Source organism: Vombatus ursinus, unplaced genomic scaffold (assembly GCF_900497805.2).
Source record: "Vombatus ursinus unplaced genomic scaffold, bare-nosed wombat genome assembly UNPS02009132.1, whole genome shotgun sequence".
NCBI lineage: Eukaryota > Metazoa > Chordata > Mammalia > Diprotodontia > Vombatidae > Vombatus > Vombatus ursinus.
The window spans coordinates 8,665,833-8,690,901 of record NW_020948910.1 but is presented as its reverse complement, the minus strand read 5'-3'; the positions used below and the strand labels follow the sequence as shown (position 1 = coordinate 8,690,901).

General features: G+C 35.7%; 1 pseudogene; it reads left to right on the top strand.

The window, feature by feature from the left end:
- Window positions 1-4: 4 nt before the first annotated feature.
- LOC114034843 overlaps window positions 5-25,069 on the top strand; it is a 25,254-nt pseudogene continuing 189 nt past the window's right edge.

The window sequence follows — 25,069 nt, the reverse complement described above, 5'->3', positions numbered from 1 at the left end:
ATAAATGAATAAAGTTCAGGTTTTTGCACCCCCTGATCGGCTCGTTTCTGGTTTTACCCGGGTGGCCTCCGATGATACGGTGAGTATGACCCTGGTTGGCTGAATTGGTTGAAAGAGTGTGCGCGGTTTGGACCGGCACATTGGAGGGAAAAGGCGATGGGTCCTGGTTTAGATGTGTTGAGTTTGAGATTTCCATAGGGTTAAAAACTATCTTCATATGTAATTGGAAAAAAATACTATTAGGTTAAAAAAGAGATTCCCATAGGAAAATCAGTTCAAAATATCAAGCAAGTAATTGGTAATCCCAGATTGGATCTCAGAAGAGAAACTAGAAGTAGATATATAGATCTGGTAATCATCAGCATAGAAATGATAACTGAACCCATGAGAATTGTTAAGACCACTAAATAAGATAGTATAGAGGAAAAAAGATAAAAGGGCCCAGGACTGAGCCTTGGTTTATACCTACAGTTAGTAGATGTGTGACATGAATGAAGCTCTAGCAGAGAAGACTGAGAAGGAGCAGTCAATTGGGTAAGATAATCGAGAGGTTAGAGAGTCACATAAATCCTGTGAGCAAGGTATATACAGTTGGTGAAGGCAATCAACCATGTCAGTACTGCAGAGAGGTCAAATATGATACAGCTAACTTTGTCTTTCTAAGGAAGGCCTGTGAAACATTTCCGTTCTGCTAAAGCTTTCTTCTGTTTTCTGATTTCGTTTATAGTAAGAAAGTCCGATTTGTTATGATTCAATTCCTCACTTAGTATGACTACTAAGTGGTGACTGGATAATTATCTCAAGGGATTGGAGGACAGTAAAAATTAGGTTTAAAATGGTATAATTCTCAGCCAGGTTTGCTCTCTTTTCCACCTCTTCACCACAGTCACCAAAGAAATGGAAGGGGACTCTATAGGATTGGAACTCTTTTGTTTTTTCTTCTGTTTCATGAGTTGCCATGGCCAAAGCTTCTAATTCTTTGATAATAAATATGTAATACCTTCTATTAAAATGGGCAGGCTCAGACTTGCATCTGAGAGGAATATGATAATATGCCTTGTTCATAATTCAAGTACCACTGTAAAGTGTCTTGCCTGATCTCACCACTTTCCTGTTTTGCAGAGGCTAAAGTTTTACTCAATTAATCAATAAGCATTTTCAAAAATTAAATTAAATTAAATTTTGTTTATATTTAGTTCTGAATTCTCTTCCTCCCTCTCACTCCTTCCCCACCCATTAAGAAGGAAAAGAATACAATACCATTATACATATACGGTTATATAAACATAATTTCATATTAGCCATGTTGTAAAGGGAAAAAAAGGCAAGAAAAATAAAATGAAAGAAAATATGCTTCATTCTGCACTCAGAGTTCACCAATTCTCTCTGGAAGTGATTAGCATTTTTTCCATCATGAGCCCTTTGGAATTGCTCTGGATCATCATATTGACCAGAGTAGCTGTATTTCACAGTTGAATGTCACTAAAATATGTCTATTACTATATACAATGTTATCCTAGTTCTGCTCATTTCACTTTACATCAACTCACGTAAGTGTTCTCAGCGTGGAGCCAAGATGGCAGATTAAAAGCAGTGACTTGCTTGGGCTCTTCCGCAAACACCTCCAAAAACCTATAAAAATAGCTTTAAACAAATTTGAGAGCAGCAGAATCCACAAAACGACATAGCGAAACAATTCCCAGCCCAAGACAACCTGGATAGTTGATTAGAAAAGTCTATTACACCAGGCTAGGAGAGGAACACAGTTCAGCATGGGCATACAGACAAAGAGAAGGCCTCAGCGACCTGGAGCAGGCTTCAGGGGATTGACTCACAGGCAGTTGTGGCAGTTTCCAGACTTCTCAACCCACAAATGCCAAAGAAAACTTCGAAGATCTGTGACTGTGGTGAGAGAGAAGTTCAGTCTGGCCCCAGTCCCGGTACAGCCCTGGGGCTCCAGCTGCCTCTGGAGCTCTTAGCCCATGGACAGAGGGGGAACAGAGTGGCTGATCAGAGGGGTATTGCAGGGATCTCCTTGCTGGTGCTGAGGCAAGAATCTCTTGCTCTGCCTGTGCTTACATCTGGGTCACAGTTGTGGGTAGCAATTCTGGGGCAAGGAGGAGCTCTGGTGTGGTGGAGTTTGGAGTGGCAGTGGAGAGGGAATCCTCTTCACAGTTCCAAGGCAGAAAAAAGTGTTTGTGGCCACTTATAGATCAGAGCACAGGACAGGAAAGGAGTAAGCACCTTGCCCTTGATCATACCACCTTGGAACAATAGAAAATTTACAGATCCCCAGAAGTATCTCTGAAAACAGCTGCACAAAACCCCCAAAGCTTGGGACAGTACATTCCCCACACTGGAAGCAGACCCCTATCTTAACAAAAAGTTTAAAACTCAAGTAATTGCCTGGGGAAATGAGCAAACTGTGCAAAAAAATAAAGTCAGACCATAGAATCTTTCTTTGGTGACAAAGAAGATCAAAACATACAACCAGAAGAAGACAACAAAGTCAAAGCTCCTACATCCAAAACCTCCAAGAAAAATATGAATCAGTCTCAGGCCATGGAAGAACTCAAAAAGGATTTTAAGAAGCAAGTGAGAGAAGTAGAGGAAAAACTGTGAAGGGAAATGAGAGTGATGCAAGAAAATCATGAAAAAGTCAACAGCTTGATAAAGGAGATCCCAAAAAATACTGAAGAAAATAACACCTTAAAAAATAGACTAACCCAAATGGCAAAAGAGGTCCAAAAAGCCAATGATGAGAAGAATGCCTTAAAAAATGTTGTAGGAATGTTGTAGCCAAATTCCAGAGTTCCCAGGTCAAGGAGAAAATATTGTAAGCACCAGAAAGAAACAATTCAAGTATTGTGGAAACACAATCAGGATAACACAAGATTTGGCAGCTTCTATATTAAGGGATCAGAGGGTTTGGAATATGATATTCTAGAAGGCAAAGGAGATAGGATTATATATAATATGACATAAAAGGACAAGTAGAATGGGGCAAATTATCTCACATAAAACAGATAAGAAAGGTTTTTAGAGTGGAGGGGAAGTGGGGGAAGATGAGAGGGAATGAGTGAATTTTATTTTCTTTGGATTTGGCTTAAGGATAGAATATCATACACACTCAATTGAGTATGGAAATTTATCTTACCCTACAGGAAGATGGGGGGAAGGGGATAAGAGAGCAGGGGGGTGATAGAAGTGAGGGCAGACTGGGGGAGGGGATAATCAGAAGCAAGCACTCCTGAGGAGGGACAGGGTCAAAGGAGAGAATAGAATAAATGGGGGAGGGATCGGATGAAGGGAAACATAGTTTTTCACAACATGACTACTATGGAAGTGTTTTGCATGAATACACATGTATAACCTATATCGAGTTGCTTGCCTTCTGAATGAGGGTGGGTGCAGAGGGAGGAAGGGAGAAAATTTGGAACCCAAAGTTGTAAAAACAAATATTAAAAATTGTTTTCACATGCAACTGAGAAATAAGATATACAGGCAATAGGGTACAGAAATCTATCCTGCCCTACAGGAAAAACAGAAGGGGAAGGGGATAAGAGAAGGGAGGAGAGATAGAAGGGAAGGCAGATTAGGGGAAGGGGTATTCATAATGCATGCTACCTTGGGGTGGAGGGAGGGACAAGATGAGGAGAAACTTTGGAACTCAAAATCTTAAGGAAGTGAATGTTGAAAACTAAAAATAAATACATTAATAAAAGGGGAAAAATAAAAAAATAAGTCTTCTCAGGTTTTTCTGAAGCTGTCATTTCTTATAGCACAATAATATTCCTTCATAATCATATACTACAGCTTGTTCAGCTATTCCTAAGTGATAGGCATTCTCTCAACTTTTTTTTGTCACCATAGAAATAAGTGCTATAAATATTTTTGTACATGAGTCTTTTTTTTCTCTTTCTTTGATCTCTTTGGGGTATAGACCTAACAGTGGTATAACTGGGTCAAAGAATGTGCAGTTTTCTAGTCCTTTGGACAAAGTTCTCAATTGTTTTCCAAAATGGTTGGACATGTTCACAACTACATCAACAGTGTATTAGTGTTCCTATCAATGAGTATTTATTAAAAATTTACTATGTGCTAGAAACTTTTAAAATCACTGAGCATACATTGGTAGGCCAAGTTAATATAATAAAAATGACAATTCTACCTAAATTAAGTTACTTATTTAGTGCCATGGCAATCAAACTCCTGAAAATATTTTATGGAGCTAGAAAAAATAATAACAAAATTCATCTGGAAGAACAAAAGGTCCAGAATATAAAGGAAATTAATGAAAATAAATGTAAGGGAAGGTGGCCCAGTCATACCAGACCTTAAATCGTATTACAAAGCATCAATCATGAAAACTACTTGATAATGGCTAAGATATAAAGTGGTGGATCAGTGGAGTAGATTAGGTAGACAAGACAAAGTAGTCAATGACTATAGTAATCTACTATTAAATAAACTCAAAGACTCCAGCTTCTGGGATAAGAATTCACTATTTAACAAAAACTGCTGAGAAAACTGAAAAATAGTATGGTTGCAAGTAGACATAGAACAACATCTTACACCTTATACCAAGATAAAATAAAAATGGCTACATGATTTAGATATAAAGGCTGATACTACAAGCAAACTAGGCAAGCAAGGAATAGATTAACTGTGAGATTAATGAAGAATGGAAGAATTTATGATCAAATAAGAGACAGAGAACATTATGAATATTAAAATAGATAATTTTGATTACATTAAATTGAAAAGATTTTGCAAAAAGCAAGCCAATGCCACCAAAATTAGAAGGGAAGCAGAAAGCTGGAAAACAATTTTTACAGCCAGGGTCTCTGACAAAGGCCTCTTTTCTCAAAAAATAAAAACAAAAACAAAAACAAAACAAAACAGAGTCAAATTTATAAGAATACAAGTCACTCCCCAACTGATAGTCAAAGAATATGGACAGGCAGTTTTCAGATGAAGAAAGTAAAGCTATTCATAGTCACATGAAAAAATGCTTCAAATCACTACTAATTAGAGAAATGCAAATCCAAACAACTGAGGTACCACATCACACCTATCACATTGGCTATCATGACAAAACAGGAAAATGATAAATGTTGGAGAAGATGTTGGAAAATTGGAACACTAATGCATTGTTGGTGAAGTTGTCAACTGATCCAACCATTCTGGAGAACAATTTGGAACTATTCCCAAAAGGCTATAAAATTCTGCATACTCTTTGACCCAGCAATACCATTTCTAGGTTTGTATCCCAAACAGATCATAAAGATGGGAAAAAGGACTCACATGTACAAAAATATTTATAGCAGCTCTTTTTGTGGTGGCAAAGAATTGGAAATTGAGGGGATGCCCATCTATTGAGGAATGCCTGTCCATATCCTTTGACTATCAGTTGGGGAGTGACTTGTATTCTTATAAATTTGACTCTGTTTTGTTTTGTTTTTGTTTTTGTTTTTATTTTTTGAGAAAAGAGGCCTTTGTCAGAGACCCTGGCTGTAAAAATTGTTTTCCAGCTTTCTGCTTCCCTTCTAATTTTGGTGGCATTGGCTTGCTTTTTGCAAAATCTTTTCAATTTAATGTAATCAAAATTATCTATTTTAATATTCATAATGTTCTCTGTCTCTTATTTGATCATAAATTCTTCCATTCTTCATTAATCTCACAGTTAATCTATTCCTTGATTGCCTGTAGTTTGCTTGTAGTATCAGCCTGTATATCTAAATCATTCCTAAACAAGTTGTGGTATATGAATGTAATGGAATGCTATTGTTCCATAAGAAATGATGAGCAGGCAGACTTCAGAAAAACCTGGAAAGTCTTACATGAACTGATGCTGATCGAAGTGAGCAGAACCAGGAGAATATTGTACACAGTAACAGCAACATTGCATGATGATCAGCTTTGATAAACTCAGCTCTTTTCAGCAATGCAAGAATCTAAGACAACCCCAAAAGACTCATGATGGAAAATGTTATCTATATCCAGAAAAAGAACTATTGAGTCTGAATGTGGATTGAAGCATACTTTTTGCTCTTTCTCTCTTTTTTGTTTTTTCTTTCTCCTGGTTCCTCCCATTGATTCTAATTCTTCTTTACAACATGACTAATGGGAAAATATATTTAATATGAATTTATATGTACAGCCTGTATCAGATTGCACACCATGTTGGAGAGGGGGAGAACATTTAGAACTCAAAATCTTGTGGAAGTGAATATTGAGAACTAAAAATTAATTAATTAAAATTAATTTTTTTAAATCACAGTATATGAGAAAGAAAAAAAAATCAAGCCTACAAGCATTTACATTCCACTAGGGGAGATAGGACTTACAGATCAGATAGAAAGGGATTTTAGAGGAAAAGGATCTGCCAGCTAGGGAAAACAGGGAAACCTATTTGTAGATGGATGCATCTGAGCCGTTTCCTGAAAGATGTCAGTCATTCTAAGAGATGGAGGTGAGGAGAAAGGTCTCAGGCTGATTCTAAGTCCAAAACTCTAACCACCATACTCTCTAGATTTCTCAAGTTCTAGCCTCTTTAGCCTACATCTTTATGAACTGGTCACATGATATCTTTACAGCCCTGTCTCCCATTACTTCTTTTTTTTTTAAGTCAGACTATTCTCTATTTCTAGAAATAAGGAAGATCATTCCACACATGGAGTTCTATCAGTTCAAAGACATCAAGATTGGAAATGATAAATTTACAACCAAAAGATAAGCCTATCAGTTGTAAGGATCTCTCTAATTAACTCAGTTGGTCCTCAGAAAGATTTTTTTCAAGGAAAATACCAGTGACTTATACAGAATTATGGAACCTGCCAGAGTTTACATTCCATTGAGACAGGCTGTGAAAACTCAGGATCACCTGCCCAACACAATGAGTCATCAGAAAAGAACTCTGTGGAGAGCTAACAACATTGAGCAAATACAGATGAAATTTAGAGTTGGGTAATCAAATAAGACCTGCAAACATCAAATAGTTCCAGATCCCCAAGCTGCCAATAAACCATAGATTTTTATTTTTGCTCATCATTTTTATTTGATTTCTTGCTACTGAAGATGCTCTAAATTTAAAGCTTTATAAAAAGATAAAATACCCTTGAGCATTTTCCTTACATTGACCTTAACTAATCTTTCTAAACATATTCTAATCATGTCATTCATCAGCTCAAAAACCTTCAATAGTTTCTCTCACCTATCAAATTAACTCATGGGGTCATAGACTTGCAGCTGGAAGAGATCTTAGAAGATATTGAATCCAATTCCCTCAATTTGAAAATAAGGAGACTGAGGTTCAGAGTGGTTAAACTACCTGCCTAGCTAGTCTGAAGTAGGATTTGATCTCAGGTTCCTAAATCTAAACCCATTGTTCTGTCTCTTAGTCATAGCCCTCTCTCATTTTCTGGTCCCAATATAGCTTCCCCATCTTATCTTTTCGTAATTTACTGTTACAGGGAAAAAAAAAAGTGATTCATTATTCCCAGAATTTATACAGCTGAGGGCAGTTGTGTTGTCTATTATGAAGGATTATGTGTTAAAGTGAGGGACTCGGGGTTTAGGGTCATCAGGCAAAATGAAGAAGAAATATGTCCCCAACTTTGCTTGTAGCACTCTTAAGCAAAGTCTCATTCACTTCATCCTAGTTATGGGTCTGCCAATTTTTCTCAGACTTGGAATGACCTTATCATTTTACCTCAATATTCTTCCTAGTAACAAGAGGGAGCTCTTGAGATCCAGTCACTAAGACTGAGTCCCAATTACCTGTTGGTAGATTTTTCTCACGTTAGCACTGGGCTAGAGCTCTATTTGCCTCAGCTGACTGTCTTGACAATCTGCCCATGTTTGCCAGGACATCAACTTGAGTATACTCAGATCTGCCCACCTGCCTACCTAGGTTCTTTATATTCTTTGTTGCTAATATCTGGCCTGCCACTCACTGGTGGCTCTACCTCGTCTCTAGGCCCCAGCCATCCAAAATCTGTCCTGTCTTTCTGCAGGCTAAATACCACCTTTGACAGAGACCTCTGTTAATTTAAACTCTCATAGCATGAAGTTTTTATTTCACAAGAGATAATAAAAGCAAAGATTTTTTTTAAAAAGAGAGAAAAGAAGAGTTGCACTATGTTCTCTGTTGAAATGATCTGTGTTTTTCTCTCTGTCTCTCTGTGTATGCATGTATATGTACATATATATGCACTTAGGTGTTTATATATTGTGTATTTATATGTGTATATATGTACATGTACATACATATGCATAAACATCTATATGTGCATCTATCTGTATAAATAGATATAGATATCTGTATCTGCTATCCAAATTGGGAAAAGCTCATTCCATTTACTTGGTGGGGAGCTTCTCATGGCATTTTACAGCTATGGCCTTTCAGTTGTTTCCTTTAAATCTTGATCTAAATAAGGAAAGCAAATGATGACCCAAATTTACAGTCTTACTAAATGAGAAATCCATTGAGCTAGAGAGTCCATAAAAGCATGCTGATGCTTGTTTCTACTGATTTCATGTTTCCTTTAACAAAAAAGTGAAATCTGGTTAAAATATGTAACATGTTTTGAAAAATGTATAGTTCTTTGTAAATGAGAGTTATTATTGATAATGAAGATGATGATGCCTTATACTCTCCAGATTTTCTTCATTAAGTAAAATTTTCACATACATTTTGGCATTTCAAATGAACAGAGCTTAGAGGATAAGTTTTGTAGTATATCTTTCTTTGTCTCCCACACAACCCTGCTCTTCAATCCAACATATCTTGAAAGGTACAGGAGCTCAGTTATGTTCAGTATAATTTTCCTCAGGCTTCTGGGTGATAAGAATTTCAGTCCATGATAAAATTGTAATTGGTATTAAGACAAAAAGTTTTATGTTTTTATTACATCAGTAATTCAAAAGGGCTAAGGTATATAGCATGAAAACTCAGATCAATTGAGTAAAAAAAGGGAAGTGATTTCCTTTTAAAATCATTCTTGAAGTCCTCCTTAGTATGTTTCTGATATTGTCAGAAAGAGAGAGAAAAAAAGAAAAGATTCCCTTTTCAAGTTGATTCATTGAAAAGAAAAGTGTCTAGGGCAGCCTGTCAGCACAGTATTATCTTGCTATGATGCTATTTTCAAGGACCCAGGCTCCTGACCTGTGCTGGAGTGTAGCTCTTTCTCTGAGTAAGTGGGGAGAGATCAAGTAGATCTTGCCCTTTTCTGGTCTTTTTGTTGATTCAGTGAGACTATTATTAGTATTTTATTCTTTTTTTTTTCTTTTCAGCTGGGCTTTGAGCAATTGTAGCCCAATACAATGTAGCTGATGAGACAAGAACAATTAAAAGTGGATTGCTAACAGGATCCTATTAGGATTGAAGGGCCAGGTTTTAGCACTGCATGGAGAAATATTTATTTGACAAACCTGATGAATAAATATGAAGCCAACCTCCTATATTAATGTGGAAGCTGAATAATTTGATTGGAGTTATTAATTTCATTAAAAGTGATTGCTTTAAGATTTGTTGTTATTCTGTTAGATTAAAAGATAAATCAATGTCAGCTTCGTACAGGAACCCCTCCCTCCTAAATCAATCAATGACTGGCATGGTGTGTGCCTTCTGTTTCCAGTCATTTAGGGCTCATTTTCCCTCATTTTCCACAATCTGAGGCTGACATGTGACCTTGAGGGTAGTATTTGTGTCGAATGTGTACCAACATCATGTCTTCCTGGTTAGAAGCAGCAGTGAATGTGAATGCAGGACTGCTTTATTTGGCAGAGAGAGGGCCTCACACATCTTTAAGACACTTAACAGAAATGTGCAAGTGATTTATTGAACAAACAAAGTATGACCTTTCCTGAACTAACAGTACTATTCTTTATAATGGTGGTTTCCTATAGATTCTCCTACATTTAAATGATTTTATGACTAAAGGACACCATACAAATGAATGTCATACACAACAATGGAATTAAGATAAAATCAGGACAACATAATAACAAGAAAAGTATCATTCCTAACTTCGGTACTCAAGGATCCCAGATTTCAGTAATGTGAGTACTGCCTCCATAGAATCATTCTGTGTGCAAATGGATAGTCTTTATGAGTTCAGACAGGGGTGGGATGGGGGTGGAATCTGATGATTGAACTCAGCTTTAAGAAAGGAAATACTATAGGACTGATGTACGCTAAAAGCAAAAACAAAACAAAAACTAGAGTTGCAAAAAAAGGAAAACAAAACAAATAAAGTTCTCTTAAGGTGATTAGATTCTACTAGGAGAAGCAACTTGTATATAGACATAATTTCACATATAAATATACATGTAAATATAATACTTGTGTACAGAACTAGAGGAATAGGAAATGCCTCTTTCATGAGATGGTACTTGAGTTAAGTTTTGCTGGAAGCTAGTGGTTGTACAATGCAGAGGTGAGTAATAAGAACATTCCAGGCACAGAGAACAGTCTGTTACAGAGGTTTGGAATGTTCTTTAATGGGAACATCAAGCAACTTCAGTTGCTTGTCAATATGCTATAATAACTAGAAAACTCCCCAATGGAAGACAACCCAAAGAACTCTTCCTTTTAGTCTTATGTTCTTATTCCAATAAAACTTTCAATCGTATGTTTTCAGAGCAACATGAAAAGAACAGATCCCTAAGTTTCCTTTGTTGAGAATCTGTTTTTTTTTCTGTACAAGTATATTCAGATTTCAACAAATTGTTGAACCTTTTGTATTTTTTTTCATTGTTATTGTTGTTTCTTTCCTCTCATGTCTTGGCATGTCCCCCATCTGGCTTGTTTTGTTCTTTCCTGGGCCTCACTTGAGCACTTTTAGAACAGGTACATTGTAAGAACATAAGGAGAAAATGACAGAAGCCCATTCTAATTAACTTCATGGAGGTTACTTTTCTAATCCAGAAAGTACTTTATAAAGGAATGAAAAATCAAAGAGCTTTTTCACTTCTAATAACCAAGATTACTCTCCTTCTTGGTGAGATAGGTTTAAGATAATAGAAATTCTATTTCTTCTTGAAAATATAGAATTTCCCACCATCAGATACATTTAAAAAATTATAGCAATAAGGAAGTTTATAAATGGTTATATGGTTGGAGGAAGTGCTCTTGAAACCTAAAATCTTTTTATCCCCTTATTTTTGTTTCATTAAAGAAACAACTCCAGTAATGCAGTTTATAGTCTTAAAAGATTATCTGGCCCTGGTCTACCCTAGACTTATTCATTGCACCTTTCTAGCTGGGTATTGGGCCTAACAAGAGTTTGTGCTCTGTTAGCACAGCCTTCAAGTAAAATCAAAAGGATCATCTCCACATCATAAATAGATGCTGAGAAACTTTTGTGGAGGGTATATTAATTATACGGTAAAAATGAATGATCTTGAAAGAGTTAATAACTTGGATCAACAAAATGGCCCATCATAATTACAGAGGACCTATGGTGAAGAACATTATCTGCTTCCTGACAAAGACTCAATGTACCAAATATGCAGAATGAGACACTTGTTGACAAAGATGGAAAATTGTTTGGTTTGAATATGTATAGCTCTTAAATGGTTTCCCTCTTCCCCTCTGGTGGAGATGAGGGATTTCTGGAAACAAGAGAAAATACAGTTTTATGCCTGTGTCTGGCACGTGGTAATTGTCTAATAAATGTTTATTGATTGTTAATTGAAGAAAATACTAAACATGATTACATAAAAAGGAAATTGTTTGGTGCACTGAATTTTTAGGTGACTTATTCTTCACACCGCTAGTATATGTCAAAGGCAGAATTTGAAAGTGGTTCATCCTGAGGAAAAAAAAAAGAAAAGAAAAAATAAACCTGATCTCTCCACTACGCCAGGCTACCTTTCTCATATTTCTTGTCTTTCTTTATTCCTTTCTCTTTTTTTGCTTTCTTTCTAAATGGAAAAACAAAATCATAGGGATAAAGCTATCTTTAGATTTAGTAGGATATAATTTTATGTAGGTAGTTTTTTTCCTTCTTTGGTTAAACAAAGCAGACTTATTGGTGAAATTTCTCTTTTGAGGAGGAATTTTTGATGTAAATAACATAAATGCCATCTTGTTTATATGTTCCCTCACAAAGTGAGAGACTTACTGTAGTTTGTGATCATGAGAGTAATGAATACATGCCATTTCATAAAACAAACAAAAAAGCCTTTTCTCTCCTAGTTTCATTCATTCATCAAACAAGCACAAGCAGAGACAATGTGCAGTGGAATGCACAAATGGGGAGAGATACAAAAATAAATAAGACACCATTCTAGAACTTGTATAATGTAAGCTCCCTGAGGACTGAGTCTATTTAATTTTTGTCAGGTACATGTCAAGTTCTAGATGTTTTTTCCACATGTTTTTGCTTCTCTAAAACCTATCACAGTGTTTTGAATATGTAAGGACATTAACACAAGCTTATTGCATTTAATTGAATCGAGACCACAAGCACATTTATTTTAGGTAGCTTAAAGACGTGTAAAGTCCTAATACTTAAATACTCAAATAGATCTGTAACTTTATTGAATGGAGAATTCCCTTCCATGATGAAGGTTATAAGTCATTTACATCTGTCCATCCTGTGCAGCTCTTGTTCATATTTTTCCACAAGTTTACAATTCAATATGCTGGGAGAAATGTTTGCTTTTTAGTGATATTGAGAAGAAACCAACAGATAATATGTGCTATATGTGATTTTATCCCCCACTCTCTTCAGATGATCATCCAATATTATCTATTCCTCATACATTTCTTTGATATCATCTTTTTTTCTTGGATTCTACATAATTCTTTATTTCTGATATGTTGTAGCCTATTCACACTAACTATGAGCAACTCAATTCTTCTACATCTACAGTAGTATAATACTTTCTGGCTTATACAATCCCTGGAAGAAATTTGGTATTATAATAATAGATGTTTGCTTCAGAGAAAAGTTTGGGGTTATTCAAAGAACTTTACAAGTTCCCAAAGGGAATTCATAGACTCTTGTCCCTCTGTTCAGTTCTGTGTCCAGCTCGCTGTCTATTTTCAGTGTTTATTTAAGACACAAGTATAATCAGGGAGTAGTCTAGTTTGGTCCTTTGAATATGTGCTGAGTACATGTCCAATGCAATCCTTATGTAGACCTGGGAGGATACATAGACATTCCATGACTGGTTCCAATCTGCTAGCCATGGGATGAATAAGAGCATTTTAATTGTTTATGTAACTAGAAATGGGGTTTAATCAAAAGGAACAAGTTAATTAGAATTTATTGCATTCCTTTATCTCACTTATTTTTGTCTGCATTCTGGTGAGAGAAGAGAGACAACACTGTCATGGGAGAGATCTCAGGGCTTCATTTTCCAAGGATATGTGACTGATGAACACAGGTTTTGGATCTTTGTTCTATCATGTTAGGAAGAGAAGTTTTGAGACTACTAATATCTAACTGGTAGCTGAAATAAGGACTAATGCAGCAACAATGCCACATTTGGATGTAAAATTGGTGGGAACAATGCTTTAAAGAACCAACATTGTGTTATATCACTAGCCAGAAAGACTGAAGTAGTATTAAGGAGAATGTCTCCCAAGTGTCAAGGAGAAGGGTTTGTACTTCTATTCTTGCAATATATTCAAAGTAAATAGCCTTTGTTTTTTTTTGTAAAAGCTAATCAATATTAATTGGTTAAGTAGAATTGGAGTAATAGTCACTCATTGAAAACTGTGAAAAGACTACATCAAAATGGGAGCTTAAGGGGTATTAGAGAATGTTAGAGAAAGACACACTCAATCTTTTAGGGTTACACCTAGAACACTGAGGAAGAATAATGAAACGTCCATACTCTAAGAGAACAATCACTACACATTTATAGAAATAGGAAAAGGACCTGGACTTGTTATTTCATTGGTATAGAGCAGTGCTTCTTAAACTGTGGATCATGACCCCATATGAGGTTGCATAACTGAATGTAGAGATTGTGAAAAAATTTGGCAATAGTAAAAAGTTTCTGAATGTAGAATGACCTAAAATTAATTCATAGTCAAACAAGTAATGAAGCCGAGGTATTTCTGGCCCATCTTGCATCATGTAACTTCACTGCAGCCTTGGTTCTGAACACATAACATGAGTACTTTGCATTACACATGCTGTCAGGACATGCAACACCAATGAACGTTGCCAGAAATACTTTGGCTCAGATTCAAGAATATTGCATGTTATGAATTGCCGTGTTTTTACTGTACATACAAAGTTTTCTGCTCTTGCAGAAACATAATAGCTTAATTATGGAAAATAAAGACTTTTAATGTTTTCTTGCTTTTATTACTCAGCATGTAAGTATCAGATTAGTATATCTTTGAATTGTATTCTGTTAGAATGTTTGATTTTAAAAACTCCTTCTTTTACAGAAATATGTGTTGAATTGCAGCAAGTAAACACAAAAGCCCTTCAATAATATTTCTCCATCATCACTTCTGTATGTATCTGTAAGTGTGAACATCAATTCTTTTAAAAATTAATGCAAACAAATGTAATTTCATATACAATACCTAGTATTTATTTGAGAAATTATTAGCAATATTTATTTATATTTTAGGAAAAAATATTTTTCAGTTATGGATAAGTGGCTAAATTTAGACAGAAGAGGTAAAAAAATACTAATGACAATATGGCACAGTCTTCACTACCAGGTTATAGTACATCTAAATTGACAAGAAAAAGAAAATATGTTGAATCATTTTTGCAGTATGGATTTACTTCTAATAATGATGATGGTGTAGAAAAACCTCTTTGTTTAATTTGTAATAAAGTTTTTAGCTGTGGAGAGCATGAAACTAGCCAAACTAAAACAACATCTTAATACCAAGCATGCAGCTTACTGCAATAAAACAAAGGCATATTTTTAATTAGTTTATTTTGAATTATCAACAATCACTTCCATAAGCTTTTGAGTTTTAAATTTTTCTTCCCCTCCCTCCCCAAGATGATATGCAATAAGGCTATACATATACATTCCTATTAAACATATTTTCACATTAGTGATGCTATAAGCAAGAATTGGAACCAATAGGAGGAACCACCAGAAAGAGGAAACAAAACACAACATAAGAAAAAAATAGCAAATAGTATGTTTTGATCTGCATTCAAACTCTATAGTTCTTTCTTCTTTGTGGATAGCATTTTCCATCATGAGGCCTTTGTAGATGTCTTAGATCCTTGTATTGCTGAGAAGGGTTAAGTCTATCAATATTAGTCATCACACAATGTAGCTGTTACTGTGTGCAATGTTCTGCTGGCTCTGCTCACTTCACTTTGCATCAGACCACACAAGTCCCAAAGGAATATTTTGAATGACTTTTAAAATCTTCAAATAAAGAAAAAAAAAACAATGTTTTAAGAAATGTGTTACTGTCAATAAAAATATTTACTCACATCTTATATACCCTCTTATTTAATTGCACAAACTAAAAAGCCTTACATAACAGGAGAAGACCTCATGTTATCTGCTGCTATTAAAATGTCAGAAATAGTTAATGGGAAAAAGTATGGGGGTGAAATTTGGAAAATTCCTTTATTGAATGGTAGTTTCCAAAATAATTTCTGAAATTAGTAGTGATCAATTCTAGCAGTTTATTTACCAGGCTTAAGGGCAGCCCAAAATTTGCAATTCAGTTAGATGAAACAACTGATATTTCAAACATGGCAGAGTTGTTACTTTATATAAGATATGTTTATGAAGAAAGCATACATGAGGAATTATTGTTTTGTTACCTTTTGGAATGGCACATGAGGGGAAGATACATATCTTAAAGTCAATGGATTTTTCACAAATGAAGGTTTACAATGGAAAAATTGTGTTGGAATCTATACAGATGGTCCTAGAGCAATGATGGGTGAGAATGTTGGCATTTAACAAAAGTTAAACCTGATGGCAATGAACATATCACTTTAACTCACTCTATGATCTGTTGGGAGGAATTCATAGCCAAAAAAAAAAAATCAACAGAGATAGATGTTGTACTTCATGATACTATAAAATTCATTAACTTTATTAAAAGCCATGCCTTTAATGGTCGTTTATTTTCAAACCTTTAGAAAGACATGGACTCCAATTAGAAAAGCTTATTATTACATGCAGGTGGCTCTCAAGAGGGTGAAGTTTAAACAGATGATTGAAATTGAAAGATAAAGTTGTTGTATTTTTGACTGAGCAGGAATCCAATTTTGTTAGTTTTTTTTCATAATGACTTATGGCTTTCAAAACTGTGTTATTTGACAGATATTTCCAAAAAACTCAATGATTTAAACATGTCACCTCAAGGAAAAAAAATTGTAACATTTATGTTAAAAGAAAAACTTGAAAGTTTTACTAGAAAGTTAACATATGGAAGAATAGGGTGGAAAATGGTTCTTTAGAAATGTTTACAACTACAGATGATTTTATAATTGAAAATAACCTTCCCAAAATTTAATTGCAACAGTTACAATTGATCATCTGAAGTGCCTGGAGAAACAGTTTCAGAAATACTTCCCTTCACATTTTTATTCTAAAAAATTAAATTGGGTTCATAAACCATATTAAATTGAAATAAAAAATATTAATCATCTGCCATTAAAAGTTCAAGAACAATTTGCCGAGTTATCAAGTGGTACTGGTTTAAAACTTGTGTTGCCTGAAAAAAAATGTTAAATGAATTTTGACTTGGGATTAGGACAGAATTTCCAACAATTTCTGACATAGACCTAAACATACTTCTGCCATTTTGAACTTTATATTTATGTGAAGCAGCATTCTCAGCATTGACGAGCATAAAATCAAAATGTCTGTCAACTCTGAAAAACATTGAAGATGCTCTGTGCTCTGCAGTATCAAATATTCTGCCAAGATTTAATTTTTTATGTGAAAATAAACAAGCACATCCATCTCGGTATGCAAATTTGCGTTTGTCTCTAATAAATGGTAAAATTATATGTATACCAAAGAATTGTTTTAAAATAAATATCTTTGTGATTATTTATCAGTCAATGCTTGACTTGTTTACCTATTTTATATAGCTCTGCATCTGGGGTCACATAAAAATTTCTCAGGCAAAAAGGGTCTGTGATTAGAAAAAGTTTAAGAAGTCCTGGTATAGAGGTCTCTTGGGTAAAGAAACTCCCTCTACCATTTCAGACTGCTACCTTCTTAGACAGTGATGTAGAGCACTGAACAAGTTAAATGATTGGCCAAGGTCACACAACTCATATGTATCAGAGGTAGGCCTTAAGTCTCTTTCTTTTTGGCTTTAAAATCAGGTCTTCAATAATTATGCTGTATTGCTACTTGATGAGTTTTTTGAAAGTGAGAACATGCCTTGTATTATTTCTTTACGTTGTCAAGTCTGTGATAGCACAGAACTCTGTATACAGTAATAGCTCCTTTCTTGAAGTAAGCTTAAGTATTCCTTCCTCGTGAGCCATGTGTGTTGAAGTGCTTGCTGGAACAATTGAAAGAGAAAAGATTCCTGCAGCCAACAAGTTAGTCTCCCCTTGAGGAAGACCATAGTTTACTTGAGGGGATGAGTGTGGTTCATCTGGCTACCCCTTCTCTAGGATTATACATGGTTCACTCTTTGCTGTGCTCAATGTTCTACCCAAGGCGTTTTCTGAAATAAATTGTTTCTCAGAAAAGAAGAGGAAAACAAAACAAAAAAAAAAAAAACAAACTGAAAATCACCTCCACACCTGTGTGATACAAAGCCATTTAACTGCTAGGATGGAACACCAGGAAGTAACACAGAAAGATGAAATAGCAAAGTGGAGAGCAAACCTCTTCAATTGCCTGTGCCAGAAAGGACTTCAAATAACTAAATACAAAGGGAATTCCTGAGAAGGTAAATACAAATAAGAAAAAAAAAAGCACATCTCTTTCATGTCAGAAAATACACATCCAGAAATCACCAGAGAAAAACAATCAACCCTTCTGGCAATGATAACAATGGCAGGCTGACCTTAAATGTTCAGGAGCAACAGAGAACGTGGAAGGTTTATTCCTACAAGTATGGAAAGAGCTTTTAGGATTCTTCGCTTTTCATTTGTCTGACTCTTTGATGTTTTTTCCCATGTGTCTCCTGTGAACACTTTTTTAAAGGAATTTTTATTCTGAGTACTACCTTCCTTTTTTTTATTTCAAGGTGCAATGACTATAATAAAATATGCTGTTCATCCTCCAGTTTGTTGTCCTTCATGTAGCCCTAGAATACGCATACTCTGGAAGGATTGGTTTTGTCTCTCCCCTATTTTCTCCTACCCCTCCCCCATTAAAAATAACCTCCAACAGTTTACTAAAATAACTGGAAGGGGGGCAATATTGTATTTGTAATTCTTTACTAATGCTTGGTCAGACTATAAATCTTTAGCCATGGTTCACATTGGGTGTAGAAATAGATAAGGTGCTGTGGGAGATAAAGAAAATCCTTCAGAGATATGAAAGATATGGCTAGACAAAAGGAGAGGTCCAAAAAAAACCATTTCTTTCTGTGCCTAAGTGCCTAGCAGAGTACATAAAACACATAACTGTCTAATAGACATATTTGATTGATTCCAAGCAGAAGGTACAACATGAAAAATACCCAGAGGTAGAAATGAATAAGGCATAATCTGACAAATATGATTGAAGAGAACAATTCATGTATTGTTGTAACAGAAGATGCAATCAGAGGTGGGGTCAGATTGTAGCAGACCTTGAATCCCAGGCTAAGGCATTTGAATATTTACCTACAGGCAAAGCAGAGTAATGGGAGATTTTCCAGCATGTAATTTGCTAAACAATACATACGAAGATGAGTTTGGATTGGAAGGAGTAGATATCAAAGTCAAGAGATCACATAGAAGTCTATCATAATAACCCAGATGTGCATTATTAGAGGTCTGAACTGGAGGGGCGGCAGTGGGAAGAGTAATGGAAGTATACTACTCCCAGTGAGAGACACTGGGAAAGAGAAACCAGTTTGACTTGAATTCTGATTGGCTAAATTGGGTAAGAGATTACCAAAGCAACACAGAGGTTAGGAGCCTAAAAAGCTTGTTGAACGGTATTCAATCGTGTCTAGAAGATCATTGTTCTAGATCTGGAAAGGGCCTTCATAGTCATTTGGTCCAGCCTCTCTCATTTTAGAATACAGGAAAATCATGCTCACAGAGGTTAAATAAATTGTCTAAGGTCCCACAGGTGGCCTAGGTTGGATAAGTTATTTGGAGAAATGCTTTGGAAAAAAATAAAACTTTGTAGCCTTACAGGTAAATATTCTACATAATTCCATCCTTGATAAACATTAATAATGGATATCACTGAAGGATTTAAAACATTTTGCATATAAATTTTGATAAAATCTCACAGAATCTCAGAATTGAAACAGACCATAGATTTTATTAATTTAAACAATTCCCCTAATGTGAATCCCCCTTACGATGTCCTTAGGTACACATGTGTGAGATGAAATACATGCCCACTGAGTTCCTTTCCAGCTTCTCTTGAAGATTACAGGAACTTACTACTTCCTAAGGCAAATACTTTTACTCTTCACACTGCTTGAATCTCTGGTACTGGTGGAGATTAGTCAGGGTCCTCCCCACCCCACACCAAATTTAAATGGATTTAGAAACAGTGTGATTTAGTGGATAGGAAATGATCTTGGTGTTAGGAAAATCTGGGTTCAGTTCCTGCTTCTGATAAATACTGACCCTAGACAAATCACTTAACTTGTCAGTGCCCCCAAGAAATGCTCTGAGATTATATTTTTTAGGAGAGTTGCTTGATAGAGATACCTTAGCAGAGAGTATTTCCTTACTGATAGTTCCACGCTCCAATCCTATGAAATCATAGGCTGGGAGAACAACCTTCCACCCCCCAGAAAAAAGTCTAATGTGATACGATGGTACCCCTTAGCATCTCTGATCATGCTGTTGAGGCAGAGGAATTTCCATTACATTCTTATTCTAGGAAGAAAAAAAAATAAGAGAGTCAAGATATCAGAAAAGTGTGGTAGAAAAGACACTTGATCTGGAATCAGAGGACCTGAGTTTGAATCTTGACTATTACTTAATACATTTATGACATTGGACAAGTCATTTATCATCTTGGGGCCTCAATTTCTTTATAAAATTAGAGGGTCAGCCCTCTAAGATCCGTTCTAGCCCTGAATCTCTAATCTAAGATTTCCTCTTTGAAGGCATATAAGGGATGTTTTAAGGATAAAAAGAGATAATATTTTAAAAGCACTTTGAAAAACCTTAAAGTGATATCTAAATTAATAGTTTTTTATTATTATTATTACTGTTAATATTTCATAATTTCCTTGTGTTGATATAGTGGGTAAATAATAGAAAATAAAATCAATTAGATCTTAATTTGTCCTTCACTGTCTGGGGGAGTGGGGTGTCATTAGTATTGAAGTTTTTACAGGAAAACAATGATAGAAGGATTTTTCACCTCTATTCTCCAAGTTTGGCAGACATGCCAGATGCAGTTAAAAATGTTTGCCTACTTTGTGCACTATCATTCCTAATAGGTTCAAGTCTAGCTCAGCCCATTTTAAGTGAGCCTATGGATCAAGTAATTATTCCCTTCCATTCTACAGAAATACTACAAGGAATACACCAAAAAGAAAAAAAAAAACTACAGGGTAAAACAACTTAATATCTACACTCTCATTAATTACACCTGTGTTTCATTCTAATGTACACTTCTTCCCCGGAATTGCTATGATAAACTGTGCTTGTTGGTGCTTCTAAGGGAGGTACCTTGATGATGCGTGTAGGCTAGTTAGATCAAGTTCCTTTCCTATGGGAGGAGGTAGGAAAGGTGGTTTACAGATAGAATCAGAATGACTGATGTTGACCATCTGTGATCATAGTTCCTGACTCTCAAAGAATTCTATTCACCCTTTTGTTCAAACTTGTAAGAAGTCAGTTTCCTTGATCTACCTTGTTATAAAACTACATAGCCCCTAAGTTATGTGGTCTAAACTTTAGTTGAACAAGGATTATCTCAAAGAAGCCTGCCTCATGGGAGCAGTAAAATATGTAACTTCGTTTCCCCAGGCCAAAGGGACTCAGTGAGTGGCAGTAAGTTGAACCAAAGAACAGTAGATTTCCTTGTATGCTTTCTGATGAATAAGTATATCCTTACAATTTGGATATTAATTCAATAAACCTTGTAGCTTTATTAAGGTGATGTCCCTGCTCTGTTAATTCCTGAGTCTAACACATATACCTTGCTCCACTGAAAGCACCTCTCCAGAGCTTGGTTAAATCTCCTTATGACATTTTGTTCCATGATTTTGGACTTATACAAATATCCATGATTTTTCATCTTCTTTCTTTTATAACATAAGAAGTAACCTTAAAGCATTTTTGTTCTCTAGCCTTCCACATTGAAGCTTTTAATCCATATTAACTGAGAGTTAACAAATCTACTGATTGTCCCATTTCTAGTGAATTTGACACCATTCTTCTAAAGTCCTTAAAGACATACTCCTTCTTTCCTGTGTCCTTACTTCTTTAAACATGAAGCAAGCAGTAGGTTTGATATTATCAGGCTCTCTCTTCTCTACTACATCTTCTGGAGTCAAGCACATGATTACTTTGTGGTGTACTGGAAAAAATCCTGTTTTAAGAGCCAGAAGACCTGGATTCAAAACCTAGCCCTTCTACTTGCTACTTGTGTGGCCTTGGACAAGTCACAAATTTCCTGGGTTTGTTTCCTCCTTTGCAAAGCGAGGGTTTGCCTTTGATCACAAGTTCTAATTAGTGACTATGGAACATAAAGAATTCAAAGACAAAAAGAAAGGATATATGTATATCATTTCATAAATATGTCAGTCTGTATGTGTGTGTGTATGTGTGTGTGTGTTTATATTTGTTGTTCAATTATTTATCAGTCATGTCAACTCTCCATGACCCCTTTTGGAATTTTCTTGGCAATGATACTGGAACATTTGGCTATTTCTTCTCTAGCTCATTTTACAGATGAGGAAACTGAGGCAAACCAGGTTAAATGACTTGCCCAGGGTCACACAACTAGCAAGTGTCTGAAATCAGATTTGAACTCCAGGTCGGTCTAGCACCCCAGCACTACACTACCTAGCTCTGCATGTCTATATATGAATGCATGTATATATGTATGCGGTACATACGTTTATGTGTATATTTATTCAAGTATGTGTATGCATGTAAATGTATGTGTGTATAATAAAATATTACTAACAACATTTTATGTTTTATCCCAGACCCTGGAAACAAAGTGGTGGCTCATTTATTGAGTAGTGACTATTATAGAGTAATGTAATGGAATATTATTATATAACAAGAAATGACAAATATGAAGAATTTAGAGAAACTAAGGAATATCTGTATGAACTCAAAGAAAGCAAAGCAGGCAGGAACAGGAACATGAGATACACAATAACTGCACTAAAGTAAATGAAAAAAAACATTAAAAGGAATCTGAATTTTCAATAATTAGGGTAATTAATCCTATCCTCTGAGAATAAACAAAATCCTATCCTCTGAGAATAAACAATGAAATTGAGTTTGATCTATGGACAGAATGCTTCATTCAGTAATTTTCAGATGACATCATTCTATCAGTTGTTCTTACTTAACTGCTTTTATTATTACATGAGAGAGAGGAAGAGAGAGAGGCTTTAATTCCATGACTAGGATTTGTTGCTTGGAAGGTCTAATGACTTTCAGGATTGTACAAAGGAAACAGAACTGGCATTTGAGCCAGAGGATATGAGTTCAAATCCCAGTTATGTGGCCTTAGGCATTTAAGTCATTTGAATTCTCTGAGGTTCATCCATAAAATGAGAAGGATGGACTAGATATCTTCTAATTGCTTTTCAATTCTAAGTGTCTGCTCTTACGATCTTATGACTAAGATATAAAAACAAAAGGCATCAATCTTTTTTTTTCTTTTAATAAAGAACTTTGAGCAGATGAGATCTAAAGATGCTTAGGATTCTGTGAGCTTTTGAATATCTGCCCTATTTCCACATGGGAGGTACTGAGTATTCTCCTTTTCATTTAATGTAACATTTTAATCACAGAGAAGACTAGAATGCAATCTTTAAAGATGCTATGACAGATTTTTTTTTAATTTTCATTTTTTTTGCAAGTGGAAAGTTTCTCCTTACTATTCTTATGCAAATTTTATAGCATAAAGCATATATCATACCTTTGGTAATGAAAATTCTGCCCTATCCTAAAGGTGATAGCTATTTGTTATACACTGAAAATAATTTTCTAACTTGCCTTTAGAAATCATAACTTAAGGAGTATTATTGCTGTGAAAAGAATACCTAATTGAAACCTTCAATTTGAAAACATACTTCATCTCTGAGCTGAAAGCCAATTGGTGACCAAGGGGTAGAAATCTTTGTCTTTCATTATTCATCTTCTGTTGCAACCTGGGGTCCTGAAGTTGGGATCCTTTTGAGAGTAAACAAACTGTCAGAGCATCAAACTGAAAGAAAAGATATTCATTTCCTACATTTGAAGTCAGAAAGCAATCTGCTTGAGCTTTATAAAAAAGTATTTAGAGAGATATATGTGTGTTAAGGGATCCCACAAATATGAAGTGGTGTAATCACTGTAGGGTCTAGATTCGTTCTTGCTTCCACTTCTAGGCAGCATATCCTTTTTCTTAGATCAGCTGTAACTGATAAATCACTTAGTCCTCATACTATAATTGAAAGTCAAAATAGTTTTATTAGTAAAAAAAAAAATTGTAAAGATCAATGTTTACATAACCAACAAGGATTTCCAATGTCTATGGCCCAAACAAGCTACCTTAGCTCCCTGACCCCCTCTAGAAGACAACATTGTTAACAATCCCCCCACTCTCTCCCTCCTTCTCTTTAAGTGGGTGAAGGGAAACTAGATAATTCATGAATCCTCCTATCAGTTCCTCAAAGTGAACTTGACTTAGGATGCAAAAGATCTCTGGAATTCTTGACTGACAATCACCCTCCACAGAGTGATGAGTGGGTTTGTTGGAAAGATCTGTCTTACTCATTTTTTCCCCCTCATGGCACTACAAGTATACAGACTTAGGAGACAGGATGGGAGCAATCTCAATGTCAAAAACTAGGATATGGGGGCTGGGAAGGAGCCTCTAGTGGAGCCTGTATGGGGCCCAAGCACAAGGGAGAGCAGCTGGAGGGCCAAGAGAAGAGGGGACAGGGCACATCTGCATTTGAGTCCAGGCCTGAGCAGGAGGGACTTTGTCCTTCCACAAAGAGAGTGAGTTATACCAAGGGAGAAATGCTCCCTGTCCTCCTGACAATCAGGCCCTTCCAGACCAGCTTCATCTCCAAGGCTCCTATAAAAGGCAGTCCCTGGATGAGCATAAATGCATTTGGTATTGTAGGAATCAGTGACATTCAGGGATGTGGCTATGGACTTCACCCAGGAGGAATAGGGATACCTGGACTTTTCTGATAAAGATCTGTACAGGGATGTGATGCTGGAGAATTAATAGACACCTGATCCATCTAGGACTCACTGTTTCCAAGCCAGATGTGATCTGCCATGTGGAGTAAGGGGAACCTCCTTGGAGGCCAGAAAGTCAAGTTATAAGAACTAGTTTTCAATATTGGGAGTATATTCCTGAAACCAAGGATTCATCTCCAAAGCTGGGCATTTCTATTGAACCTTCATCCAAGGAAGAATGTGCAAAGGTTCATCTCTTTGTCTCAAATTTTACAAAAGCCCTGAGGTATCGTGCCAGTTTACAGAGGCAACAGAGTACTGAGCAGAAATATTCTTGGATTCATTCTCGAAAGAATAAATGTCTTATCTATGCACTGTCCTTTTACAGCAAGGCAAGTCTTATTTGACATATGAGAATTCATACTAGAGAGAAACCTTATAAATATAATGAATGTGAGCACGCTTTCCATGAAAGTGTGATCCTTAATGTTTATCAAAAATTCACAGTGAAGTGAGATCTTATGAATGTGGGAAGACCTTCTGCTCAAAGGCTGGAGTTACCCATCATGAGAAAATTCATACTG